The sequence below is a fragment of the Dermochelys coriacea genome, chromosome 9, assembly GCF_009764565.3.
Source record: "Dermochelys coriacea isolate rDerCor1 chromosome 9, rDerCor1.pri.v4, whole genome shotgun sequence".
Lineage (NCBI taxonomy): Eukaryota > Metazoa > Chordata > Testudines > Dermochelyidae > Dermochelys > Dermochelys coriacea.
In genome coordinates, this window is record NC_050076.1 from 37,269,023 (window position 1) to 37,278,359 (window position 9,337).

The following is a 9,337-nucleotide window of genomic DNA, read 5'->3' on the forward strand; positions in this document are numbered from 1 at the left end:
TATCGCAAGTTAAATTCTATAGCTCACTTTAAGTTTCACCTTGCTTGAATAGTAGGCCACTTTGTCTCCAATGTGCTAGTTTGTGTATCTCGCTGACTTCAGTGGAGTTATCTGAGGGGTGAGTTTGGGCTTCCACTGTATATTCTCTCTGCCTCTTCCAGTTCAGAGGCATGAGTTGTTTCCAGTGTGAGTTAGTCTGAGGTGCTAAATGTGAGCTCAGCCCTGCACAAGGCATGGACTGAAGACAGTGCATTCCCCAAGGAGTTTCCAAAGACGATGGGGCAAAGCTGCAAGTCCAGCAATTTAACTGTAGTTATTTTGACCCCTTTTTGTGAACATCACAAATGAGTCTTTAGGATGGACTTGAATGTTGGAGGTTGATAGTGTGGCAAATCAGAAAGGGGGAGCATTGTATGAATAGTGGGTGTGTTGGGTAAAAAGAGAGAGGTGGGATGGGATTGGATGAGGTATACTACCCCTGCAGGCCTTAGAAAGGCCCCAGGCATGTTAGCCAGAATCACCCAGAGGTAAAGCTAAACTCCAGACCTTCCTGTCTTCTCAGCCAGGTCTGCAGAGTTATGGGAACAGACTGCCAAGGTGTGTCTAGAGAGTAGCTGTAGCTTATTAAACTCTGTGGCCCAGATGCCATACATAAAGGGGAAGCAGAAGAAAGGAGTGACTTAGCAGTGGGCTTTGCCTGAGCAACCTGGTCAAGCTTGCTAGGGCCTTCTAGAGCCCACACAAGTCGTGTATCCCAGGATGTTTGTGGGTGAAGTCGATAAACAGAGTATCTAGGTTAGCATAGCTGGCTGAAGAGAAGAAAAGCTTCTATCCATTATCTTTTTACATAATATTTGTTCTAAAGTCTTAGTTATAGCAAAACAAGTAAGACTAAACATGCCTCCATAGAGAGCTGAATAATGATGCACAGTATTATACCAGAGGTGCTATGGGATTACAACTGAGAATAAAAAGCAGGAGAGGAAGAAGTAAATCACTTCCTGTGTTTATATAGAGCCTGAAATGATGCAGTTCCAGTCTGGTTGGCCCTAGCCCCTTGCACTGTAGAAATGTTAAATAAGAAGGATCAGCAAAAGAAAAGTAGGTGAGAAATAGAGTGATAAGAAAAGAATACTGTACAATAGAGATTTGCTATAGAAGTAGGACAACTGCTATTACAGGCTTTTCGTTTTCAAAGCATTAGGCCAAATTCATCCCTGGTGTAATTTATTGGCTTCTTTGCATTCACATCAGAAATGAATTTGGCCCAAGGGACAGGATTCTAACCTAACCTTGATTTTAGATTGAAATTGGGCTTAATTGCTGTGGAGTTGCTCATCAATAATACTGTTGATAAGTTATATGTCTATAAATCGTGTCTTTATCTAGTGGTGCGGGATACTCTTCAATGTGATGCCATGCTTTGTGCTATAGATCAGCAACCCAGAATCCCCAGCAAACTATCTAGGCATATTGGGCCTGATTCAAAGCTTGCCTAGACTGCTACAAATCAGGAATAATGACTCTGAAATTTCTGTATGTCCATTTATTTCTATTGCTTGCAACACTGATGTTGGTGAGCTACAATGCATTAGTCTGCAGGTAGGGTAGCCCTGGCACTACTTTGAGTAGAACAAGCAGAAGTGTGAAAGTGAATGACGATGGTTTACAGAGCAGCATGGACTTAGACTACAGTCTGACTGGCTGAAGGGATGCAAAGACGTGTAATTAATTTCCCAACAAACGTACATTCAACGGGAGGGCTATAGTCAGTCTTCAGAGTGCACTGTCCTTCACACAGTGTTGATGATGGAAGCAGGACTGTGACCCAGTGACTTAGGTGAAATGAATTTGGGTGTCTCAATCCAATTCTCTATAGGCAATTATCCACATTGTAACTGACAAACTTGTTAGCATTCTCAGCAGAGAGACCTGGGATTGACTGGGAGTGGAGAATGAAATAGCCCTTGACCTCTACGGGTGGTCCCTTTAGATTAAGTCTGAGGAAATATGGGCAGTTTAATGGTCAGGGTGCAGGGGCTAAATAGAAGATTCGAGTCTATAGAGCTGTCAATCAGGAGCTCTTCGTGGGCACTACATTCACAAACAGACTATCAAACATTTCCAAGACAAATGGATCAGATTTCAGTTTCACCAGACCAAAAAGAAATCTAATACGAAGGACTAATTCATTCCCCACCCAAGGCCAATGGCAGTATAATCTCTGAGGGGAAAATGCTAGGACTGTATTTTCTTTCTGTTGTATCACATTAATCTGCATCTGCTCTCATCCACCCTGCCCATTGAGAAAATCACCCATTTAACTTTTTTAAATGCTCTTCTCATTTTGATGGCTTTTGTAATTACTAATTTTTTAGAACCATTCTTGCCAAGCCACGCTGGAACTAACTCAAAGGATCGCTTTAAATGATGCTTAAATAATTAATTGGCCAGCCCTGCTGAATACAAAAATGCTGCAATGGCTTCATTTAGCAGGAGACTCAACCAAACATTTTTAGCCTAAAATAAAAGGTTATTCTCTCACTTGCTCAAGTCAGGTGGTGTCAGTAATGGGGCGGGGGCAATTCTGAAGATGAAAGAGCCTGTCAGTCTGAGAGAAGAGCAAAAGAAAGGTGGCAGTTCGGAAAAGAGGGGAGTGCTCCGTGGATTCTACTTAATGCAAGCTATGGGCACTATTGATGCTGTTGCTTTCATTCTTCTAGCCCCTGGCTACAGTAACAGTGCCTTTTGTCTAGCCTGAAAGTAGCAGAACGGTATTTTCTGAAGCTCAGGGGATGAGTTGCCAGGGAGAGAGAGCAGCATTCCGTAGCATCCTAGATACGGAATATAAAAAGCACTGGGTTTAATGCCCAGCACGTATTGGCCTTGGGCCCAGGAATAAGGTAGATACTGTGGTCTAAATTAACCCCTGGTGTAACTCCACTGAAGTTAAGTTATGCCATGGATTGCCGTGGCCTCTTATATTGAAAAAAACCTTGGAATGGAGGCTTAGAAGACTTGGGTGGAGAAACAAATGCTGGATGAAGTTCCTCTGTAGGGACTAAAGCTCATGTCTCAACATTTTGGGTCAAATTCAGCTCTCATTTACACCTCTGTGAATCTGGAGTGACCTCAGTGAAGCTAGTCCAGATTTATACTGCTGAGGCTGACACAGGAGTTGGTCTTTCTCCCTTGTCTTAGCATTGGCAGGATAGATGCCATCTATGTATGTTTGTTGTTTGCTCCCTTCCTCATGTGCTGACACCCAAGACCATTAGGACCTGGCAGCAGTTTGTGTGGTGTGCAGCTCATGGGAAATCCAGAAAAGAGGATTAGCAGAAAGACAGGAAGAAACCTGTCACTTTAGATGAGCCCAAACAAGGAGCACTGGGCAAATTTTATTGCAACCAGCTGCAGTTTTTATCCTCATGATGATCAATAAACTGGCTTATGACATAAGACTCCCATTGGCATTTTAGCATATGTTGCATTTAGACCCAATGGGTTATGTATTTAACTAGTATCATTAAATGCACTATTACAATTTCATTTAAATGCATTACATTGCTGGTAAAGAGTGCGAACTGGAAGACATGAACAACGGAGCCCTCAGTTTTATCCACAGGCAGGTACAGCATATTAGCTTCCCCATTTTGCTTTGACTCTGCCCTGACCTGCTTTATAGTGTAAGTCAAGCTTCATTTCCATTCAGTCCTTGGGCTTTGCTGAGTCTGGCAGACAATTTTTTATGCTTTTATTACCAGTCTATTGTGACCAGTCCACATGTCAATTTACTTCATACGGGTCATTGAAGAGCCTTTCAGTCTCTATTGAACTGGATCAAATTATTACTAGTGACCTAGATGTGAAAGGCTACACAGCCCATTACCAATCTTCTGAGCCACCCAGCCTCCTGTTCACTTACAGCTGAAAAATGAAAAAACCGTTTCCACTAGAATTGTGGCTGTGTAGAGTACGTATATTCCTCCAATTCAGAATATAGCGCTCGGATCATAGAATTGAGTTTGCTGGACCTAATGTGGCTTGGACAACAGGCAGATTCTAAAGCAAAGGAAAAAATAAGGTCCATGTTTCAGCATGAGTAGAGTAGTTTTGCCGTATTATTAACTATTTATCTAGTGCTAATGCATACACACAGTACTACTGTGTGTGGACTATGGACATTAGGCCTTTGCCAAATGAATGATGCATCTCTGCCTTGAGCATAGGACTGCATGAAACAGAATAAAAAGAGAATGGAATGTCCTCATTGAAGCTGGGACACTGCATGGAATAGGTGACTTTTTAGACCTTTACTGGAGGACAGACTTTGGACCAGCTTTCCGCTAGAGAGCATACTGAAATGATCAAGGGCTAAATTCTGCCATTTTTTCAGTGAAGCAAAACTTCCATTGACTTTGATTAGGAACCGTAGAATCTGGCTGACATTCACTTGATGAAATAGACAAGGTGTTATATTCCGCTCTGGTGCAAAGTGACATCATTTACATTAGGGCCAAACTGGAGTGGCCAGGAAAGAAACTGTTATGGAGTGACTCATAACTGAGAGTGCCGACCTCAGGACAGGTTTAGATTGTCAAAAAGCAGTCTGGGGCAGACACCTCAAACAGGTGGTATGTTCTATAATTAGATTTCACCAACCTAGTAACAAAGGTGAACTCCCAAAGTACCACAGTAGTCTTTTATAATGGAGTCACAGACAGTCCCATTAGACATTCCAGTCTATTTTGCCTCCAGGGCAAGTTGGACTATGTGATAAATGGTCACTTACACCAAAAATCACAAAATATTCAGGTTACTCCCGGTCCCAAGAGACCCGTCACTTATCCCAGATCAATTTGTACTATAGGTCTCACACCAAAGCCAATGCTGGTAACCAATCCTGTAACTAACTAAAGGTTTATTAAGTAGGAAAAAGAAATAAGAGTTGTTATTTACAGGTTAAAGCAGGCAATGTATACACACAAGTGATTTCAGTCTATGGTTTCAAAAGGTGACAGATATAAGCACTGGATGTCTTTTCAGTGCTAACCCATGCCAAGAAGCATGGGGATCTCCAGGAGTATGTTGAGGACCCCCGCCCCTCAGAATCCAGACAGCATAAAAGAGAGTCAATTTCTCCTTGTCAGGGATTTTTATCCCAAAACTGCTGGGATGAATTCGCGTGAAAATCTCTCCAGCCTGGAGGGAGTTAGGAATAGAATCTACAAAGTCTCTGCCCTCTGATGCTGCACAATACGTCATTTGCCTTGGGTGCCAGACAAGCACTTTACCTCAGTCAATGCTTCTTTTCCTGTTTGTTGAGTTACACAATTAGAGAGGATTACAGTGCGAACACTCAATATAACTTTATATCATGGGCTACCGAGGTTATAAGTGGGATTAATACATGCAGCGTCCTACAAGCATTTTATAAAGTCTAAGCACATTCTTATCAACTTATCTAACATCTATTTTGATGATGTCAACTCACAGGTAAGACAGACTGGTTTCCAGCTATACATTTGTAAGTGTTCAGTAAGGCCTTGGCATGAGCTGGCACCTAGTCTGTCAGCATTACAGTGTGTAGGGAGATGGTGAAATGTAGGTGGCACCGTAATTATGAAGTGCTTTGGAAGTGAAGAGAACCTTGCATTTAATGTGGAATAAAATGGGAAATGGGTTCAGAGAGTCAACAGTGACTGAGACAGACCTGACTCCCTGGAAAGGAAGGAGATATTGTAGCTGTGATTTGGAAGTGCGGGGTGGGGGCGGACAGGGGAGAAGAAGCGGAGGTTGCAATAATCAGGACTGAAAATCACCATAGTATGCCTTAAGGTTTTGGCAAGAGGGATGGAAAGAAAGGGAAGAATCTGGAAAATGTAGAAGAAATGACCCTGCAAGAGCCTGGATGTAAGAGAAGGAAAGAGAAGAAGAAAAGGCGACATCAGGTAGTGAGTTTGCAAACTTGAAAGGATGGGGCCAAGGATGACGGAATGAGGGGAAAGGAAAAGGTCTGGGATAAAGGGAAGCTGGATTTAACCCATGTTCAATCTGAGGCAAAGGTGAGTTATTTAGCAGTCTGTTCTGCAGGGGGCTGAGATGAAAATAGATGCAGAAGTGGATTGCAGGAAAGAAGCCAGGGGATGAACTGTAGCATTGGGAATCACTAGGGGACATCTGTCAGAGGCTGGCTCAGGTCCCAAGAATATGTAGTGCTATATGTATGGTATGTTATGTCATTGCTGTGGAGAAGACAATATACTCACACCTTGCTGGAAAAGTCAGAGATCTGATCTGATCTGATCTAACCTATCATAGCATTGTGTGCGTGTGTATGGAAAAAGGGAAGGCGTTGGCTATCATTATTAGATCGCTGGCTTTTGCAGCATGGTACCACAACTATTCATCCTATCACTAATGTACCAGCTCCATCTTGTGACCAGAAATGGCAACATTTTCAGAGCATTTCAAGTCACTTTTGTGACCTAGTTTTCTCTCATGATTGATGGCTGCGCTTTACGTTTTTTCTTAAACTTGCTTGTTTTTTTTTCCAAAGAGCATAACATTCAACAACAAGCATAGGAGTGAGAATGGAATTGTGGCAGGAGAGCACTTAGATGCTAATGGTCTCGTCTGAAAGGTCTATCGTGGACGGCAGTCAGGGAGCCCCTTTCTATCTCTTCTATCTGGCCTGTATCTCTACTGGCAAGGGAAATGCTGAGAGAAAACAAAGCTGTTCTACATAGCATGGGGTCAATTCACTTGTGGGTTATGCTAGCAGCATCTGCCAACAAGAGCCAGGACTCTGCAATGGCAAGTCTGCCTAGAAAGTGTTTGTGCCAGTGAAAGATACCTGCAACTGCCACCCTGCCATAGAGACTGCGACTGACCAGCAGAGCATGAAAAACTGGTATGACACAGAGCAGGGCCAAGGAAAATTGGGGATATCCTGATTGTAACTTAAAGCTGCACTTCCGTGGCAGAACTTCCAAGACTCCCCACCATCCCCAAGGGCTGAATGTCCCCAGGGAGGACACAGCAGGCCCAGTGGGTTCGTTGAAGTGCAATCTGTGCCCACGTAATCCTAGTAGAGGTGAGGATGTAGAAGACAAGGAAACTGGCAATTCCAGTACTGGGAATAGCAACTAACAGGTGGAAGTTGGGTTCCCAGTGGAGTGCAGGTGTATCCATAATTGCTCACAGAGCCTTTAGCTAGATGCATATTTACTCCCTTAATCATGGCACTTAATGCTGTAACTGGGCACCCCTGACCTACCGCACCAGCTAAATGGTCATGCTGACTCAAACCAAAGCCAGGCAATCCCTACCCTTAGCAGCATCCACTGCCTCTTACTTTAATCAAGTCACCTCTGGTTCTTCTCTCTCCCAGGCTGATAATCCCTGACTCTGTAGTCTCTTGGCATCCAGAAGCCTCGCTAGGCCTCTCTTTTGTTTTCCTTCTCGGGTACTTGCCAGCCTCCACTAAATATCTACCTAGAAGTGACGTGAGTATCACTGCTATCCTCACAGGGCAGTAGGGGTTCCCATCCTTTCACAGAATATTACAGCATTATTATCTATCTGCTTTGAATTCTGTCTCATCATCCTAATGGCCTCTGTACTCAATCCTTCTGCAAGCTCAGCAGACATCTCCACTGAGCTACTCACAATACATCCCTAGATTTTGATCCTTAGAGGATCTTGGTAGATCAGAACTGACTGGGATAGATGAGAAATCTTCTCTGTATGCAACACCTCTTATTTCTTTCAATTGACATGTTATCTGCCATCTTGCTGCCCAATCCACTCACTTGATTAGGTCCTTGGGGAGTCTCTCAGATGCCTCTTTAGTTATCTCTGCCTCCAATTTGGGCTTTCAGCCCTCACCTTCCTCAACACTAAATTCACCCTAAAATGTAAGGAAATAATGAAGAATTTAATAACAAAAGGAAACCAATTTGTCCTTAATTCATGCATTTTCACTGCTAAGAAACCATCCAGGCATTAAAGAGGATTGTCATGTAGAGGCCAGGAAAAAATGCTTTCTCAGCAGATTTCTACCTTTTCCTAACGTCTCAAAGACAGAACCCATGCAATGTAATGTGCTGTTTCTAATTCTATCAGCTAGGTGTGTGGATGAGTGCGTGTGCGCACACACTTGATTAGAAGATATGGATCTGAAATGTCTAAAACACTGACATTTTGCTAAAAACCCTGTAGCAGCAGCAGCAGCACTTTTTCTACCAGTTACAGCAAAAATCATTAATTATGTTCAAACTAACTAGAAGTAACATCATTGCAAAACAGTCCAGGGGTTTAAAAGAAGGGCCTGCTCCTGTTAGAAGCGATAAGAGCCAAAGACCCCTTCTGCTGGGATTCCAGGTTCCTTTCCTCCCCATTTAGGTAAATGAGTGTTGCTAATTAGCATCCCACAGCATCAAGCCTCAGAGCTGGCTTAGTCCTGGAGTCAGAGTTCCAGTGTGCACATCACAAACTGCATAGAAAGGATGAGATCCAACATCTTTGACTCATGGATAAACTGGGGAAGAAATATCTGTTGAGCTCTAGGTTGTCCTGGAGTTTGGCTTGTGACTAAATGGGTCTCCTCTCAAAGATTTCTCCAAGGGAATTATGGAGCTAAATGCGTATTTGACTGGTTCAGAATTTGATAAAATACACACAGGAACCCTGTGGATTACAGCCATGTGTTGTTTTGTTTACTGCACAAGAATAATAGCTCTCCTAACCATTAGGGGAGATCCAGCCCTAATAATTACCCAGTCTCCTGTTGGACAGGACAATCTTCATTGGTTATCTTGCCCTAAAGTACACAATATCTGGGACCAGGGCTGGAATGCCTTTAAAGAGACAATAACTCTTGGACCTGAAGGGTCTTCTAGTAGTAATATTACCAGACCTTCATAAAGAAGTCAAACCCTTGTGATGAAATCATCAGAGTTGGCCATGCTGTATTGGATGGGATGCTAGAAGAAAGGTCCATTAAATCAAACAAGTGGGCTGATTATCCAGCTTCTTTATACACGATAGCCATAGTTGCCTTCTGAAAGTCTGAGTCAAAGACTGAACAAAGAAGCTGTGATTGGGGTCCCAGTGGGGGCCAGCTGAGGTTACTCAATTAGGGTGAACTGCGAAGAATGGGGCAGACAAACCCCAAAGTTGGTGGATAATTCAATACTTAGATCTACCAAGCTAGCATACAACAGCTTCTTTATTACCTCACTGGTTATCCAGAAACCAACGAACACTTAAAGCAACCCAGCCTCAGGTATCCAAGTCAAATATGATGAAGATTTCTGAAAAATCTTATTTCATC